The sequence below is a fragment of the Oryctolagus cuniculus genome, chromosome 17 (assembly GCF_964237555.1).
Source record: "Oryctolagus cuniculus chromosome 17, mOryCun1.1, whole genome shotgun sequence".
Taxonomy (NCBI): Eukaryota; Metazoa; Chordata; class Mammalia; order Lagomorpha; family Leporidae; genus Oryctolagus; species Oryctolagus cuniculus.
This window is the reverse complement of record NC_091448.1, coordinates 10275271-10295517: the sequence shown is the minus strand read 5'-3', so window position 1 is coordinate 10295517 and position 20247 is coordinate 10275271. Positions and strand designations below refer to the sequence as shown.

The window sequence follows — 20247 nt, the reverse complement described above, 5'->3', positions numbered from 1 at the left end:
CAGAATCACTCCATTGTATGTAAAATACCACAATGTGTTTATCCATCAATGGGCACTTGAGTTGCTTCCACTTTTTGATTATTATAAATAATGCTGCCATGAACATGTGTGCAAAAATATCTTTTTGAAGACTGTGTATTACTTTGCTAGGGCTTCTATAGCAGAGTGCCCCAGATAGTGCTTAATTGATGGAAATTCCATAGGCTGGAAGTCTGAGATCCAAGTGGTATCAGGGTTAGTTTCTTCTAAGGTCTTTTGTCTTGGCTTGTGGATGGCCATCTTTTCTGTGTATCTTCAAGTGGCCTCTCACTGTGTGTATATGTGTGTCCATGTTTTTTCTGCTGATAAGGATGCCAGCAGTCTTAGATTAGGCCCCATTCTCATGACCATATTTTAACTTAACCATCTTTTTAAAGACGTATCTCCAAATAAAATGATATTTTTGACATCCTGGGAGTTAGAACTTTAACATATGAATTTTATGGGAACACATTTTGGCCTGTAACATTCTGTTTTCAATTATTTTGGTTATATCTCTGGGACTGGAATTACTAGATCATATGACAATCCAACTTTAAAATTTTTAGAAAATAGTTTATTTTTATAGGATGGTTATGAGCTGTAAATGCATGTAAGGGGCTTAGTGTAAGGTTGACCTCAGAAAATATTTCAATTAAATATGTAGACTGTAAAATTAACTAGTCTGATCCCTGGACTTTTAAGCAAAGAAACTGAGTCCAGGAAAGTTAAGTGACTTAAGTCTCCAAGATTCTAATTACATCAGACTGAGGAAATAAACTGGGTCCTTGTGATAACAGGAGTCTTTATGGAATCACATACCACTTCTATCCAATCTGTAGACTGTTCTGTTATTTGCTACTGTTTTCTGGCTTTTGTGTCATCTGACTTTGTTTTTCTTTTCTCTTTACTTTTAGATTAACTTTTTTTTTAATCTTAGAACATGTATAAAGTCACACAAAAATGTGGTATAGATAGCACAGAGAGTTCCCTAGTGTTTTTCATCCCATTTCTCCTAATGTGAACATCTGATAAAACCATGATGCTTTTGTTAAAGCTATGCAGTAAACACTGGTGTGTCATGATTGGCCAGAGTTCAGGCTTTATTTGCATTTCACCAGTTTTCCATCTTAGTATCCAATCCATGGTAGCACATTGCATTTAGTCAACATACATTTTTTTCTCCTTTGATCCGTGGCAATTTTGAAGTCTTCCATTAATTTTCACAATCTTTACAATTGTGAAGAACACTCATCAAGTATTTTGTAGAAGATTCCTTGGCTTAGCTCATTTGGGCTACCGTAGCAGAATTTGAAAGTGTCAGTGACTTACATATACAAACATTTATTTCTCACAGTCCCGGAGACCGGAAAATTCAACATCAAAATGTCAGCAAGCCTGGTGAGGATCCCAGGCCTGATGAAGAACTACCATACTCTGCAGATGGCTGTCCTCTTGTTGTATAATCTCATGACTGGCAGAGAGAGGATCTGCCTGGTATCTCTCTCTATTTTTTTTTTTTTTTTTTGCATACAGGCAGAGTGGACAGTGAGAGAGAGAGAGAGAAAGAGAGAAAGGTCTTCCTTTTGCCATTGGTTCACCCTCCAATGGCTGCCGCGGCTGGCGCGCTGCGGCCAGCACACCATGCTGATCCGAAGGCAGGAGCCAGGTGCTTCTCCTGGTCTCCCATGGGGTGCAGGGCAAACACTTGGGCCATCCTCCACTGCACTCCCGGGACACAGCAGAGAGCTGGCCTGGAAGAGGGGCAACTGGGACAGAATCCGACGCCCCGACCAGGACTGGAACCTGGTGTGCTGGCGCCGCAAGGCAGAGGATTAGCCTATTGAGCTGTGGTGCCGGCCTGGTATCTCTTTTTATAAGCGTGCTAATCCCATTTCTGAAGATTCTAACCTTATGGCCTTATTACCAAAAGATCTGACTTTCTAATACTGTCAGATGTGGGAAGGTAGGATTTCAATAGATGAGTATGAATCCATTAAAGGGGGCATATTCAGTCCATAGAATCTCTTTTAGTTCCATTTAATATTTTTCTCATGAAATATTTTTCTTATAATCAGAATGCATTGTGAGTTTAAGAGAACACTGTAAGAGAGGTGACATGTCTTTCCCATAATATTATATTGGGAAGTATGTGATATCAGTATGATTTATTTCTGGCGGTGTTTAGTTTAATCACTTGGTCCACTAATGCACTAAGTCCAGCTCACATTCAAGGAAAGGGAGAATTAAGCTATAATCAGTAATCTTTTAACCAATTTCACCTCTACCTAACAAATTCTTTTGTCTTGGATTCTAGACAGCACAACCACTGGTTGGACCACCTATTTTCTTTTTTTTTTTTAAGATTTATTTTATTTATTTGAAAGAGTTATATAGAGAGGTAGAGACAGAGAGAGAGGTTCCGCTGGTTCACTCCCCAGATGGCTGCAATGGCCGGAGCTACGCTGATCAGAAGCCAGGAGCCAGGAGCTTCTTCCGGGCCTCCCACATGGGTGCAGGAGCCCAGGGATTTGGGCCATCTTCTGCTATCCCAGGCCATAGCAAAGAGCTGGATCCGAAGAGGAGCTGCTGGGACTAGAACCGGCGCCCATATGCGATGCCAGTGCTTCAGGCCAAGACTTTAAACCACTGCACCACAATGCAGGCTCCTGGACCACATCTTTTCTAATAGCTTCCTGCTTATTTTCTATACACTTTCCTCCTTCTCTTTTTACAGATCAACTCCCTAAAACAGCCTATCCACATGACCCAAACTGAAAAAGTTTACGAAAGTTTGCAGTAGAATAGCTTTCTCTTCCAGAATCTTGGCAACTAATATTAGTTTCTAATGTATTTTTTCAATGGTGTTTTATGCATATACAAGCAAATAAGTGCATTTTTAATACAAATGAGAATATATAGTCTTTTGTATCTTCATTATTTCACTTCATATATTTTGGAGAACTTCCCATCTTAATATGTAAGAAACTGCCATAGTCTCTTGTTCAGCTATGTAGAATTCCATTGTGTGAATTCCTAGAATTCATCTGACCAATCCCCTGTTGTTGAACAGTTGATGATATAGACACTACTGTGTTGAGAAAACTTGCGCACATGTCATTTTGCATGAGTGTGAATTGTATCTATAGGATATATTCCTAGTGGTAGAATTTCTAGGACAAAAGGACTGTGTAGTTAATATGACAAGCTTAGTCAAACTGCCCTTCAAATAATTTTAAATGAGGGCAAATTACTATATCAGAGCAGCCTTATTTTAGTTGGTGATGATGGTATGAGGGCTTGGCACAAGCTGAGGCAAAATCAGAGGGTATCCCCCGTCCCCAGATCAGGAACAAGACAAGGATGTTCGTTCTTTCCACTTACATTCAATATTATACTGCCAGGGCCTATCCAATGCCAGGGCAGTAAAGCAAGGAAGTGAAATAAACAGCATCCATGTTGGGAAGGAAGAGAAAGGAAAACAATTTCTACTTGTAAGTGGTATGTACAGAATATTCTGAGGAATCACTAATAACTTATTCAAATGAATAAGCAAGTTCAGCTAGGTTACAGGATACAATATCAGTATATAAAATCAATTATCCTTATGGGCTAGTAATGATCAATCTGAAAATGAAATTTGGAAAAAAATTTCTTTATAATAACACCAAAAAGAATTAAATACTTGAGAATAAATTTAACAAAATAAAAGCGAATCTTATACTCTGAAAGCTATACTCCTTTTTACAAAATGATTAATTCATTTATTTAAAAGTCAGACTTACAGAAAGAGAGAGAGAAACAGAGATCTTCTATCTGTTGGTTCACTTCCCAGATGGTTACTGTGGGGAGCAACTGGGAGCAACTCGGACTAGACTAAGTTACTGGAATTAAGACTTATTCTATGCATCTGCTTTCCCACAATATGGCGCTGAGAAGGGAAACAGCTTCTACACAGCTGCCTCCAGTTCAACCAATAAACTGTGGGACCTGCTCCTGATTGGAGGAGAGCAGCGTACTCGGCGTGTGGGTAGCAGAGTTGGGATTGGTGGAAGAGGACTATAAAGGAGGAGAGAGACGGCATGCACCAGGAACATCTAAGGGGAACATCTAAGGGGAACACCTGTGCAGCCCCCGAGAGAGCCGGCCGGCGGTGTGCCGCTCCCCCGCGGAAGTGGGGAATGTGGCAGGGGGAACCGCCCTTCCACGGAGGTGGAAGGGTCAGCAGCCAACCCGGGAAGAACCAGCAGCAAACCCGGGAAGGGCCGAGCAGACAAAAGAACAACACAGGGTCCTGTGTCGTTCCTCCGTGAAGAGGGGGAGCGACAGTTACAAAGGCCAAGGCTGGGCCAGAAGCTAGGAGCCAGAAGATTCTTCCAGGACTCCTATGAGTGACAGGGTCCCAGATACTTGGGCCATTTTCTGCCACTATCAGGAAGCTGGATTGGATGTGGAGCAGGTTGGGCATGAACTAGAACCCATATGGGATGCTGGTGTTGCAGGTAGTGGCTTTACCCACTACACCACAACACCAGCCCTGGGAGCTGAACTCTTCAAAGAAATTAGAGAAGACCTTAAAAAGTGGAAAGGCACACCATGTTCATGGATCAGAAAACTTAATATCGTCAGGATGATGATAGTCCCCAAATTGACCTAAAGATGAATTGCATTTCTCATCAGAATTTCTGTGGCTAATCCTAAAATTCACAAGGTAATTCAAGGAATACAGAGTAGCCAAAACAGGTTAGAAAAAACAGCAAATATGAAGGAATCACATTTCCTGATTTCAAAACTTACTACAAAGCTACAGTGACTAAGACAGTGTGATACTGACATAAGGATAGACATCTATTAGTGGGATAGGACTGAGAGTCCAGGAATAGCTTCTCACACTTATAGTTAGTTGATTTTCAGCAAAAGAGCCAGGGGAATTCAGTGGGGGAAGGGATAGTCTTTTTTAGCAAATGCTGTTGGGACAACTGGATATACGAATGCGAAGAGTGAATTTGGATGCCCTACCTCACACCACATACAAAAATTACTTCAAAATAAATAAAATATCTGAATGTAGAAGCCAAAACTACAAAATTCTTATGTGAAAGCATAGCTGTCAACTTCATGGCCTCAGGCGAGTCAGTGGTTTCTCAGATAACACAGTCAATCCCCAAGAAACTGATAAAAGGATAAATTGGATTTCATCAAAGTTAAAAACTTTTGTGTGTCAAAAGATACATCAAAAAGCTGAAAAGGCAGCTGGAAGAATGGGAGGAAATATTTATAAATCATATACCTGATAAAGGACTTGTATCTAGAATAAAGAACTTTAACAATTTAAAAATAAATAACAAGATACCCAAATTAATAAATAAGAGAAGGGTTTAAACAGAAACATTACCCGAGAAGATATACAAGCAGCCAATAAAAACAAGGCATTAATTTCAACATCATTAACTATCAGGGAAGAGCAAGTCAAAACCCCACGAGATATAATTGACATCTACTAGTATGACTACTATAGCAAAATTAAAAAAATAATAATAATAGCAAGTGTTAGCCAGGATGTGGAGAAATTGGAATCCTATCCAAATTTTGTGGGAATGTAAACAGGCATAATTGTTTTGAGAAACAGTTTAACAGTTTCATGAAAGATTAAACAGAGTTCTTGTTGAACCCAGAAATTTTACCCTTAGGTATATACCAAAGAAAATGAAATATACATATACATATATACATATATATATATCTGTAAAATGTTGTGCTGTACATGAATGCACATAGCAGCAAGATTCATGATAGTCAAAAAGTGAAAACATTACAAATGTCCATCAACTGATGAATGGGCATTATTAGTGATAGAAAGGAGAAGGACTGATACAGGCTATGTTCTGGAGGAACCTTGAAACATTCTTCTAAGTGACATGAGCCAGTCATAAAAACATACATAATGAGGCTGGAGCCGCGGCTCACTAGGCTAATCCTCCACCTTGTGGCGTCAGCACACCGGGTTCTAGTCCCAGTCGGGGCGCCAGATTCTGTCCCGGTTGCCCCTCTTCCAGGCCAGCTCTCTGCTGTGGCCCGGGAGTGCAGTGGAGGATGGCCCAAGTACTTGGGCCCTGCACCCCAGGGGAGACCAGGAAAAGCACCTGGCTCCTGGCTCCTGCCATCGGATCAGCGAGGTGCACCGGCCGCAGCGTGCCGGCCGCGGCAGCCATTGGAGGGTGAACCAACGGCAAAGGAAGACCTTTCTCTCTGTCTCTCTCTCTCACTGTCCACTCTGTCTGTCAAAAAATAAAAAAACATACATAATGATTGATTCCATTATACAAAGTGTCTAGAATTGACAAATCTAGAGAGAATGTAAGTTGATTCGTGGTTTCCTAGGGCTAGTGGGAGTGGAGGTGATGGAGATAAATGGATGGGGAGTGACTTTTAGTGAGTGTGGTATTTGTTTTGTGGGTGATGAAAATGTTCTAAAATTGACTGTGATGGGCACTGTATTACACACTTTTAAATAGGTCATTTGTATGATAAATAGGTGAGTAGATGAAATTACATTTCAGCAGCTATTAATAAGAATTGTAGTGCAAAGATAATATCATGAATCATATTTTAGACTGTGGGGTGTGTAACTCGGAGATTGTGGATTGAAATTCTTTAGTAGAATACCTTTCAAGATTTTTAGGAAAGTAAAGAAATCACGTACTTACATGTGACCGTTGAGATGTGTGCACAGTTCTTGAACTGGGAACCGCTTCTGAGTCATTTGTTTCCAGGTTTTATGATGAGGAACTTTGGGAAGGAGGAGGCTTTTAGAAATCAAGAAGTTTCAGGTCATGTCTGCTTTTCAGCCTTGCATAGTTTGCTTGCCTGTTCGAATTTTCTCTCATGTTTCTCGCAGGACATTGACTACTTTCTCGGAAGCTTGTACACTATACAAGTGCTGGGTAAAATTTCTTTTGAAAGTACAGAAACTCCAGCCGGCGCCGCGGCTCACTAGGCTAATCCTGCACCTAGCGGCGCCAGCACACCGGGTTCTAGTCCCAGTCGGGGCGCCGGATTCTGTCCCGGTTGCCCCTCTTCCAGGCCAGCTCTCTGCTATGGCCCGGGAGTGCAGTGGAGGATGGCCCAAGCCCTTGTGCCCTGCACCCCATGGGAGACCAGGAGAAGCACCTGGCTCCTGCCTTCAGATCAGCGCGGTGCGCCGGCCGCGGTGGCCATTGGAGGGTGAACCAACGGCAAAGGAGGACCTTTCTCTCTCTCTCTCTCTCTCACTGTCCACTCTGCCTGTCAAAAAAAAAAAAAAAAAAAAAAAAAAAAAAAAGTGCAGAAACTCCAATTCTACTGTTTCTTGGTTTTGTGTTTCATAGGACCCCAGGGAAAATCTTGGCAGAACACCCAGTTATACATCAATAATGAGTGCCTCTCTCAACTTCCCTCCCATTAGATCGTCTCTCTTTCCTCCGAGGCTTCATCACTCCACTGCATTTTCAGAAACACAGTGCTTTGGGGGTTACTGCCCCGTCATGTCTGTGCACCTCTCTGCCCTCTTGTGACCCTTGACCCCTCCAGCTTCTTTTCTTGCCTTGACAGTGAGTAACAACAAATATATAGAAACTAAGCATCCAAATATTCCTTAGATCATTATTTTTCCTGGTATACTATGCTCTCTTATTTTTCAGTTAATTTTCTATGGATTCTCTTATTTTCATTTATATGAACTTTGAAAAACATTTAAAAATATTATTTATTTGAGAGCCAGGTGTGTGTATGCACACACACACACACACACACACTGAGAGAGAGAACACTATAGATAGAGATCTCCCATCTACTGGTTCACTCCTCAAATCCCTGCAAGGGACAGGACTGGACAGAGGCCGAAGTTGGAAGCTGGAAACTCAGTATGGGCTTCTGGGTTGGTGGCATGAACCCAATTATTTGAGGCATCACCATTGCTTCCCAGGGTCTGTATTCTCAGGAAGTTGCAGTCAGGAGCTAGAGGCGGACACCAAACCCACGAACTCCAACAATGTATCTTATTTTATTTTTTATTTATTTTTATTTTTTTATTTTTTATTTTTTGACAAGCAGGGTGGATAGTGAGAGAGAGAGAGAGAGAGAGACAGAGAGAAAGGTCTTCCTTTTGCCGTTGGTTCACCCTCCAATGGCCGCCACGGCTGGCGCGCTGCGGCTGGCGCACCGCGCTGATCCGAAGGCAGGAGCCAGGTGCTTCTCCTGGTCTCCCATGGGGTGCAGGGCCCAAGCACTTGGGCCATCCTCCACTGCACTCCCGGGCCACAGCAGAGAGCTGGCCTGGAAGAGGGGCAACCGGGACAGAATCCGGCGCCCCGACTGGGACTAGAACCCGGTGTGCCGGCACTGCTAGGTGGAGGATTAGCCTAGTGAGCCATGGCACTGGCCCAGCAATGTATCTTAACCACTAGGCCCAACACTCACCCAATTTATGTGAACTTTTTAAAAAAAAAAATTACTTATTTATTCAAAAGGTAGAGTGACAGAGAGAGGGAAAGACAGAGAGAGAGATCTTCCATCCACTGGTTCATTCTCCAAATGCCTGCAAAAGCCAGGGTTAGGCCTGGCAGAAGCCAGGAGGCAATAACTCCAACTGGGTTTCCCGTGTGGGTGGCAGGGACCCAAGTATCTGGGTCATCATCTGCTGCTTTCCCAGGTGCATTAGTAGGAAGCTGTAATGGAAGTGGAGCAGTGAGGCCTCCAACCAGCACCCTGGTATGAGATGTTGGCTTTGCAAGTGGTGGTTTAACCCTTTGCACTGCAACGCTGGCCCCTATTTAAATGTTTGATAAGGAGACTGAGATGACAGAATTGGGAGGCTTGTGCTACAATTAAGTCTAGAATGTATCACACTGAGAAACATTCTTCATATGATGGAAAAATGAGCTTGCCACATGGAGGAGAGCAGATTTTCTAAATTGTTTTCCCAGGCATTGTGCTAGAAGCTCAGCAACCACAAGTAGAAACATTCTGGTTACAGGGCTGGATTCAGTGAGTTATTTGGTATAAGACCTAGTTTGTTTATTTTTTTAGGCATGTAGAGAATGAGAGAAAATACTGTCCTTAGTCCTAAGAGAGAGAAATTCTTTCTACACAGAAAATGCCCCAAGAGAATCACTGACATATATTTAGTTTTGTGTATTCATTTTATTTTCATGCTTTGAATTCTGGCATGACATCAAATTTAAGATTCTCAGTGACCTTGACTGTTTAGTCTGGGACTGGTGAGTCCTTGACCAGGAAGGGAGAAGCGTCATTTGACATTGCCATCAGGATAGGGTGATCGATGACTCATGGATTCACTAAGAGCCCTTTTCTTTGATATAGTGAGGGAAACATCACCACACACAACACAAGCATCAGTTAGACACAGCATCTTGCACACAGGGACCACATCTACAGCTTTTCAAATAGTCCCTTGATTATTACCCCTCCTGCTAATGTAATTTATGTGAGGTAGAGAAAAAGATTCTCATTGTCATCATGAACCTTAGGAAAGGGCTGTTGGTTTCTAAACACACTGCAGAGGTATCTACAAGTAGAAAACTTTATGGACTGATATATAAACTTCTATAGGGCGCCTCTCGAATACGAGAACATTATTTAGTGAGAAAACTGGTTCATTGAACTAATGTTTTTCATTTAGCATCAGGGGAACTGAAATCCAGAAAGGTTATAATATCCTGGGCAAAAGTCATAGCAATATAGTTTTCTAGTTGAGTCTAGACCGCTGAACCGCCTAGATCATGTCACATCAGCTCCTGGTAAATAAACAGCTTTATAACTTGCATGTGTTATCTAGAGAAGCCTGGTCATATGAGCAGAAAGCCAGTACAGTGGATTTAATCCAGGACTTTTTCCTTTGGATCTCAGAATTTATATATAGCCCTGACACAGTTCAGCAACAATCCTTCCACAAGCTAGTGGAAATAGACTTGTGATGAAGAGCAGTTTTGGTTGAAGGACTAAATGCAATTATATTGTATGAGAAAACTGACTGCTCTTATCCATATAAGCTTTATCTGGACAGAGTCATTGAAATAATGGAGATAACACTCACCCCATTGCAATTGTAATGATCCATGGGAGAAGGAGGAGGAAGGGTGGGAGCAAGGGCAGGAGGGAGGTAGGGTGGGAAGAATCACTGTGTTCCTGAGTTTGTAATGCATGAAGTTTGTATTTCTTAAATAAAATTTTAAAAAATAAAAACATAATTCATTAAAATAATAATTTAAAAAAATAAAAAATTAATTAATTAAATAATGCATGTGCTTTACATGTAACAAGTACCCAATAAATTCAAATTGACATTATGATGTTTTTCTCATTAGTAGTCACTTGTTATTAAGAAAGTACCTCTTACCCACATATGCTCATAAAGCTTCATTTACCAAACATGTGTTTGTAAAGCTTCACTGTATATATTGCTTAGTCCTTTTAACTCTGCCAAGGAAGATATTGGTATTCTCATTTTAAAGATGAGATTTATCTATATTAGCTTCCCAAGTTCTCAAGTTAATGAATGGCTTTGGCACCTTCCCACTAGGCTTCTTTTTCCCAAATTATCACACACAATTTTCTTGAACACTTTTATAATATATATTTTTATTTTAAAAATTTTTTATTTTTAAGAGTTATTTACAGAGAGAGAAGGAGAGGCAGAGAGGGAGAGAGAGAGGTCTCCCATTCACTAATTCACTCTCCAATTGGCCGCAATGGCTGGAGCTGCGCCAATCCAAAGCCAGGAGCCAGGAGCTTCCTCCAAGTCTCCCACCCAGGTGCAGGGGCGCAAGGACTTGGGCCATCTTGTACTGTTTTCTTTTCTTCTTCTTCTTCTTCTTCTTCTTTTTTTTTTTTTTTTTTTTTTTTGACAGGCAGAGTGGACAGTGAGAGAGAGACAGAGAGAAAGGTCTTCCTTTGCCGTTGGTTCACCCTCCAATGGCCACCGCGGCCGGCATGCTGATCCGAAGGCAGAAGCCAGATGCTTCTCCTGGTCTACCATGGGTTGCAGGGCCCAAGCACTTGGGCCATCCTCCACTGCACTCCCTGGCCACAGCAGAGGGCTGGCCTGGAAGTGGGGCAACCGGGACAGAATCCGGCACCCCGACTGGGACTAGAACCCGGTGTGCTGGCGCCGCTAGGTGCAGGATTAGCCTGTTGAGCCACGGCGCTGGCTTGTACTGTTTTCTTAGGCCATAGCAGAGAGCTGTATTGCAGGTGGAGCAGCTGGGACTTGAACTGGCGCCCATATGGGATGCCGGCGCTGCAGATGGCCGCTTTATCTGCTATGCCATAGCATTGGCCCCATAATATGTATTTTTATTTAAATTATATTTAATGAATTTGAAAGGCAGTGATACAGAAAGAGAGAGAAAAAGAAATAGAGATCTCCCATCTGCTAATTCACAACCCAAACGCTTCCAACAGCCAGAGTTGGACCAGGCCAGATCCAAGAGCCAGGAATTCAATGTGGCTCTCTTGGAAACTTTCAAATCATCTGACTATCTATAGGTATGAGTGAGCACTTCCTTCAATATTTCGTACTGCCTCCAGTAATAAAGCTTGCAAGAATTTTCATCAATGACATTCAGCTGAAATTACTCTAATAAAAACTTCAAAAAATCTTATGAATTTAATGTATCTAGGGATCATTATAAATTGACTCCTTCTATTTTTGATTAGCCTTTGAAATCAGTTTGGACACTATATGGGTAAGAATGTGTATTAGACATCATCAAGCATATTTAAATCCATACATCTAATATTTCTGAGATCACATAGATAGATGGAACATTGTTTTGTGTAATAGGGAATTTTTATACTTTTTTCTCATGCTCAGGCTTGGATATTAACTGATTTACATATTTCAAGGTGACAGCTTGGAATGGTTTCACAGTTATTCCTCAAGACTAAGAGGACTCCACTTCCTTTCACACCCTGAGTTATGGCATTGCTTGAAGCAATATTTGTTAATTGTAACAATGATGGTTTATTCAGAAGTAAAACACAAAAGTTTAAGTTCAATAGAACTATGGGATTTTCCCTTTAAGGATTATGTGAAGATCTGAAATAGTATTGAAATATAAATACACTTGCATAAAGCAAACTACTTTGAAAAATAAGGGTTTTTTTTTTTTTTTGTAGATTAACATTCTCTTTAAAGGTAGTTTCCTTAAAACTATTTCTTAATCTTTGCCTTTTAATTGACTGTCATGGACCTCCAGCTGGAAGTGTACCGGTGAGAGATGCACTTAGGCAGGAATGTATAAAGGAAAACAAAAGTCAAGTGTCACTTTGCAAAACACGACTCTCGAAACTACCCCACTTCTCTGGAGACAAAGGTGGCTTGATGCTGCAGGAACAGCCACGAGGGGGAAGGATTAAAGTTTTTCAGGCTGTAGGATTTGAGTTATAGGGTAAATCATCTTGTCATATATTTAATATTGCTTTGGCCATTGTTTCTTTACCCTTTTGTTTCTTGGTGGTAGGGAACATGAAGAATTTCAGAATGTGCCATAGGCCTGGAGAAAGGGCTATATTTCTTCCTTATAACTTTTTCTCCCAGATGGCAGGGAGTTAGAAAAAACTGGAAGAAGGTCAGCATTTCTTCCTTTACTCCAGCAAAGAGGAGCAGAATTAGCAGGTGGTATTGAGACAGCTATGTCATCATTGAGGAAGAGGAAAGAATGTTCCTGCCTTATGAAAATGCAGAGATAGTAAGGAGCATAAAAATTAAAAACTTTGTATAATGTGAAAGGAAAAAAAGCGAATGTGCACATCTGGGGTGTGTGTGTGTATGTGTGTGTTTATAAAAGGGGCAATGCCCTCTTTTGAATAAAATAATAATTATTTAATAGAAAAGTGAGCAAATTACATGAACAGGAAGTTCACAAAAAGTGAACACAAGTTGTAGTAGACATACAGAAAAATTCAGCTTTGGTAAATATTTTTAAAGTGTAATTAAATAGTAGGATGACTATAGATAATGTTAGTGTACTGAGTATTTCTGTCCAAAAGAATCCTAGAAGATAGGATTTTGAATGTATTCACTCTAAAGAAATATTAAATATTTGAAGACATATCAGATATAATTACCCTGATTGTAATTAGGTCTGTAACTCTGCCTCTCAAGTAAATAAATAAATCTTAAAAGAGTTTAATATGGCTTACTAGGTTGTATAAAATCCAGCAGTTTAACATAAATTAAAAGTGAGATCACCTGCAAAGTAGTCTTTTTTTTTTAAAGGTTTATTTATGTATTTGAAAGTCAGAGTTACAGAGAGAGAAGAGAGGCAGAGAGAGGTCTTCCATCTACTGGTTCACTCCCCAAATGACTGTAATGGCCAGAGCTGCACCAATCAGAAGCCAGGAGCCAGAAGCTTCTTCTGGGTCTCCCATACTGGTGCAGGGGCCCAAGCACTTAGGCCATCTTGTACTGTTTTCTCAGGCCATAGCAGAGAGCTGGATTGGAAGAGGAGCAGCCAGGACTTGAACTGGCGTGCATATGGGATGCCGGCGCTGCAGGTGGAGGATTAACCTACTAAGCCATGGTGCCAGCCTCGAGTGGGCATTTTTTATTTCTTTCTTTTTTTGGGGGGGACAGGCAGAGTGGACAGTGAGAGAGAGACAGAGAGAAAGGTCTTCTTTTTCCGTTGGTTCACCCTCCAACGGCCGCTCTGGCAGCACACTGCGGCCGGCGCACCGCGCCAATCCGAAGCCAGGAGCCAGGTGCTTCTCCTGGTCTCCCATGGGGTGCAGGGCCCAAAAACCTGAGCCATCTTCCACTGCACTTCCGGGCCACAGCAGAGAGCTGGACTGGAAGAGGAGCATTCGGGACAGAATCCAGCACTCCGATCGGGACTAGAACCCGGGGTGCTGGCGCCACAGGTGGAGGATTAGCCTAGTGAGCCTCAACACACGAGTTTTGATGAACATTTAGGCCACAGCACCCCCCCCCCCCTTATTTTTTTTAAGAATTTATTTATTTGAGAGGCAGAGTTACAGACTTCTTCAATCTTCTGGTTCATTTTCCAAGTGGCTGTAACAGCTGATTCAAAGCCAGGAGCCGGGAACTTCTGCTGGGTGCAGGGGCCCAATCGTCCACTGCTTTCCCAGGCCATAGCAGAGAGCTGGACAGGAAGAGGAGCAGCTGGGGCACGAGCCTGTGTCCATATGGGATGCCGTGTGCCACAGGTAGAACTTAGCCTACTACACCATAGTGCCAGCCCCCTCATATATACAGTTTGAAGAGCATAATGATACTTCCCACCATACCTGCCCTCCCTCCCTCACTGCTACCCACTCCCCTCCTTCTTTTCTTATTTTTCCTTAACTTTTATAATGACATAGTTTCAGTTTTCCTTATAATCACAAGCTTAACTCTCCACTTAACAAAGAATTCAAGTAGTAATAAGTAGAAAAACCACTGTTCTTCAAGAGTATAGACAAGGGCTATAAACAATAATCAAATTTCAAGATGTTAATTTTGCACATAAACATTACTTTTTTATACTCTGTATATTATTTACCACAAATTAGGCAAAACATGATATTTGTTTTTGGGGGATTGGCTTATTTCACTAAGCATAATTGTCTCCAGTTTGATCAATCACTGTATTTGCAGCAAAACTGATACTCATGGATTTTTTTCTTTGTTTGCTTTTTTCTCTTTCTAAAAAGTTTTAGCTCCCATAAATAAATGAGAACGTGTAATATTTGCCATTCTGTGTCTGAGTTATTTCACTCAACATGATATCATCCAGTTCCAACCGTTTCGCTGCAAGTGATAAAATTTCACTTGTTTTTATAGCTGAGTAATATTCTATTATAACTATCACGTTTGTTTTATATGTTCATCTGATGTTGGACGCCTTGGTGGAGTCCATATTTTGCCTAATGTGAAGAGGGCTGCTATAAACATGAGGGAGTAGGTTATCTCTTTGATAACAGGAGTTCACGTCTTTTCAGTGTAGAGCCAGTAGTGAGACTGCTGGATCATATGGCAGTTCTGTGTCTAGTGTTTTAAAACATCTCCAGACTATTTTCACAGTGGCTGTACTAATTTACATTCACACCCATGGTGTATGAGTGAGTTCCCCTTTATCTACATCCTCACCAGGATTTGTTGCTGTCTTTTAGACGATAGCCATTCTGACAGCTTTTTTTTTTTCTTTCTCACAATCACTATGAATATTCTGAGTTTTTTGTGATCAGTGTGCATTTGGAAAAAAAATCAAACACATCCCTACAATTCTTTGCAACCTGTTGACATATTTTTATTTTAAAATGGTATTTTTGACAACCTTATGAATGCAGATCTTTTTGAAAGACTCACATGAAGCAATACCAAAAAATGAGGAAGGAGATGACTGCAGATGAGGGGGATTTACTGCTGAACCCCTGCCCACCTCAGCTCTAGTCTTGGCCTAGACCAGTTAGAGGGTGTTGACTGTGATTTGCTTTTAGGTTCTTTCAAGAGCTCATAGCTAGCACTGAATTGTTATTCATTAATTTTTATTTATTTGAAAGGCAGATAGAGACAGAGACAGGAAGAGAGATCTCCCATGTGCTAGTTCATTGCATAAATGACTGCTGTAACGAAGGTGTGGCCACTCTGAAGTCAGGGCCTTGAATGCAACCTAGTTCTTCCAGGTGGGTGGCAGGGAGCCGAGCACTTGAGCCATCACCTGCTCTCCCCCAGGATGGCATTAGCAGGGAGCTTAACTGGAACTTGAACCCAGGCACTCTGATGTTGGACATAGGCTCCCTAAACGGCTTCTTAACCTCTATACCAAACACCTGCCCCAGCACTGAATTGTTAACATGGCAAAACACACTTCATCGCCACCAGATCTTAAGAAACAATGTCCGTCACGTGAAGCTGTGAGAATTGAGTCTCCGTTCCTTGGAAATAGGACTATTTTCTAATTAGTTGATGGTGCAGCCCTGCGTACACTGGTGCATTCCCTTCGACAGGAAAGTGATTCTTCATCGATTCTTCATTCTCATCTGATTTTCCCAAACTGATTTGGCTTGGCTGCCTTCTCTCCTGCTGTCCTCCTCATTCCCCTCTCTGTCTTCAGTGCTTTACGTCTCTGTCACTCTCAGATCCATGTTCCCCAGGCGCCCCCAAAGCTACATTTACTTGCTTGAACCCCACCACTGGTTCCTCCTGCATCTGATGCTCAATACACCTGAATTAGAACTCATTGCCGGCTCTCTCCACATCTCCCATTCCAATTGGCCTGGCTTTCTTATTTCACTCAATTTCAGCTAGACATGCAAAGCCAGGTGATGATGATGATGATGATGGAGGCAGTGACTGCTACTACTGTTGCTCCTCCTCCTACTACTTAGCTTCTTTTCCTTTGTCCTTCTTATCTAATAAGTAACCAGAGCCTATAGATTTTGGTTATGAAATGCTTAAGTGGCTGATTTATTAACCAGATAGCTGCGGTCTTTTCTTCATGTTTCTTGGGTCTATTGCTTACTCTGTTTGTAGGTTAAGACACAGGCTCTGGCTTTGAAGAGCCATGTGTAGTGGAAGAGGTGGATGAACAATTGGGCCCAGTTAACCTGTAGGAAGGCTGTCATTAAAGATAGGCCTGGGGTGCTGTCACAGCACAGTCAGGTGTTCATTGTGTTCCCAGCTTCCTGGAGAAGAAGGTGCTGGATCTTAATGTTGAAATTGACCAAGAGAACCAGGTAATAAGAACTTCTTAGGGAAAACATGAACAAAGACCTGTATGGACGCTGAAAACATCAAAGCCTGTTTATCTCTCTCTCCCTCTCTCTCTCTCTCTTTGTGTGTGTGCGTGTGTGTGTGTGTACCATAGTTTCAGAACATCCTGCAAATATTAGCTTAATTAATCCTGTTGCAGGATTTTTTTTTTCTGAAACATAGTCACGGCACATCTCTACTGAAACACATGGCCGACTTCTCTTTTTAATCTGAAATACTTCATTTTTCAGTTAGTTTTCCATTCTCTGATTCCAGCCTTCCATCCAGGCTTCTCTCTACCACCACCTGTCACTTGTCCAAAGTAGATGACTTAGATCTTTGAGGACACCACAGTGCTTCCCACCACCATTGTAGCCCAACCTCATTGTACTTGGAATCCCTCTGTTGCCTTCTCTGGTCCTGTCAAAACCTTACCTGTGGCGGTCGGCGCCGTGGCTCACTGGGTTAATCCTCCGCCTACGGCTCCAGCATCCCATATGGGTGCCGGTTCTAGTCCCAGATGCTCCTCTTCCAGTCCAGCTCTCTGCTGTGGCCCGGGAGGGCAGTGGAGGATGGCCCTAGCGCTTGGGTGCCTGCACCTGCATGGGAGACCAGGAGGAGGCACCTGGCTCCTGACTTCGGATGGGCATAGCTCCGGCCATAGCAGCCATTCGGTGGGGTGAACCAACGGAAGGAAGACATTTCTCTCTGTCTCTCTTTCTCACTGTCTAACTCTATCTCTATCTGCCAATTAAATAAAAAAACGTTTATAAAAAACCCCAAACCTTACCTGTTACTTTTTTTTTTCCATTTGGGAAACATTTAAATCTATACAAAGAAAATATTTAGTATAGTGAACGCTGATGTGCCCTCAAATGCTACCGATTACCAAAGGACCATCCAAAATGCTATTTTTTCCATTCAAGCAATTTCTAGTTTCCTCATTTCCTCTGTCTGGCTTTCAATTTGTATATTGTCCACCATGCCTACTCATTGTTATAGGAATTAGATTTTCATACCTTCTACTTCGTTTTTTTTTTTTTTTTTAAAGATTGTTTATTTGAGGGGTAGAGTTACAGATAGTGAGAGGAAGAGACAGAGAAAGGTCTTCCATCTGCTGGTTCATTCCCCAAATGGCCTCAATGGCCAGAGCTGAGCTATCTGAAGCCGGGAGCTAGGAGTTTCTTCTGGGTCTCCCACATGGGGTGCAGGGGCTCAAGGACTTGGGCCATCTTCTGCTGCTTTCCCAGGCCAGAGCAGAGCTGGATCAGAAGTGGAGCAGTCGAGACACAAACCAGTTCCCATATGGGATGCTGGCACCACAGGTGGAGGCTTAGCCTGTTACGCCACAGCTCCGACCCTCACCTCCTACCCCTTTAAAAGCAGAATGTTCATCCCCCACTCCTACCTCTTTCAAAGCAGAATTTTCATCTTACTGAATTTTGTGTCTTGCAGTGTCTGTGTTGGTGAATTATTGACAGGGCCAGCTCAAAGCTAGAGAGGAGTTTCACTTGGAATTTAATTCCTACCAGCCAAAATTTACTGGTTGGTTGTTGGGGAAGTGAACTTCTCATTGTAAAGTGACAAAATGATGAAAGAAGGGGAAACTTTTACATAGACATATTAGACAAGGGGTTCTTGATATTGGCTGGCATCTCAGTCATTTGTAAGAAATGTGACTGCTGAGATTTCATTCTCAGGGATCGTGAATCTGTAGAGCTAAAGTAACTCCCAAGGCAGAGGGGACAAGGAGAGAATGGTTCAAGGTTGCTGAGATGTTGGGAACATGTAATTTTAGCATAAGTCACATAAGAGTGGAAAAACAGAGAAGAGAATTTGAAGAAATTAGTTGCCCATATTGGGGACACTCTATTTAGCTCAAATTTTAAAAACAAAAGCACAAGCAGGAGAGAGTATTAATTGAGTATCTATTACATGCTGGACAGCGTTAGACTTGGTCACATACAGTGTGCCATCGAGTTTCTTGGTGACCTGGTGAGATGGTCCATCATCTCCAGTTTGCATGAAACTGAGTTTGCAATAAGAAGTGTTCTCAAGATCACCTTGTTAGTAAGTGGTACAGCCAGTATTTGAATAATATCTTATTAGCATTTAAGTCTGTGTTCTTTCTACTCCATTCTGGGTTTCTCTTTTTTTTTTTTTTTTTCTCTGTTTCTTGAAGGGCTCAATGTGAGTGCTCAAAACAGTTGAAAACAAACAACAAATATTCAGTAACCAGCTATTTTGTGTAGGTGCTGGCAAACTCACTGTTCTTGGGGTCATTGTTAATTAACCAATAAGTAATAAGCAAATGCCAAAATTAATAAGGTTGTTATAGATTGTGAGAAAAGTAAGTAGGAAAATAGATGGAAAGTGGCCATGAGATCTATGTTAGAGAGATGTTTTAAACGAAAATACCAAAGTTTGAATAAAGTTGTCTTGGACTCTCGCTACGTTCCAGGCCCTGTGTGGGATATTGGAATGTGAAAGCAGGGCTGTGTGGACAGGGATCCTCAGGGAGTTCTCAGTAAGGTCTGCGAAGGTTCTGTGGCGCACGTGACAAGGCAGTGGAACTCGGAAGCTTAGTACTCTTCTTCAGGAAGGCTGGAGCTCTCCACAAGATGAGGGGACCATCCGGGGACTGGTAAGCTCCCAGAAGCTTCATTCTGCCTCCGTGATATCCAAGTGGCTGCATGTTTTCACATGAGTTTTTCAACTTCGCTTCTCTAAACTTTACATAATTCCAAAAATATGCCCTATTGGCAGGAGTCTCCGTGGTGTACAAGATGTAGTGGTTTGGAAGGATGGAAGGGTCTCTGTCTACTTTGAATGTTATTTATTATTTTGCTAATTTGAAAGGCAGAGGGAGAGAGAGAGAGAGAGAGAGAGAGAGAGAGATTATCTGCTGGCTCACACCCCGAATACAACAGCTGAGTCTGGGCCAGGTCCACGCCAGAACCTGGGACTCCCATATGGGTGTTAGGATCCCAGCTACTTGAGCCGTCACCTGCTGCCTTCCAAGGTGCATGTCGGCAGGAAGCTGAAACAAGGAGTGTAGCCAGGGCTACAGGCAGGCATTACAATATGAGGTGTTCCCAGCACTTCCCTGTCTGCTTTAAGAGGCTGTTGTAAAGCCAGCTTTGTCCCTGCACTCCCCCTTTTCTGCCCTCTCCTGTTAGTTGCTTTACATACGAGCATTGCAATTTAATAACATCTAATGACACTTCTCTGCCAATTTTATTGCCAACTACCCTTGGAACTTAAGCCTAGCTGCAAGTAGTAAGCAGAGGGCAGCCAAGGCCTCCAGGTTGCCAGTTACTTGGCTACAAACCCCATTCATCTTGGGAAACGAATTTTTAAAATAAATTTGGCACTGGAAGCACTGCCATCCTTTTGTGAAGCTATGTCAATAATCGTAAACCCTCCTAATCATGCTCTTCAACTCTCGGCCAAGCTGACAAATATTTAGGCATCCG

The 20247-nt window shown here is 42.1% G+C and overlaps 1 protein-coding gene across 2 annotated transcripts in view; it reads left to right on the top strand.

Annotated features, from left to right (window-relative positions):
- The window catches only part of MAP2K6 (mitogen-activated protein kinase kinase 6), a 129768-nt gene that overhangs the window by 65125 nt on the left and 44396 nt on the right, over window positions 1–20247 (top strand). The gene's annotated exons all lie outside the window — the stretch shown is intronic.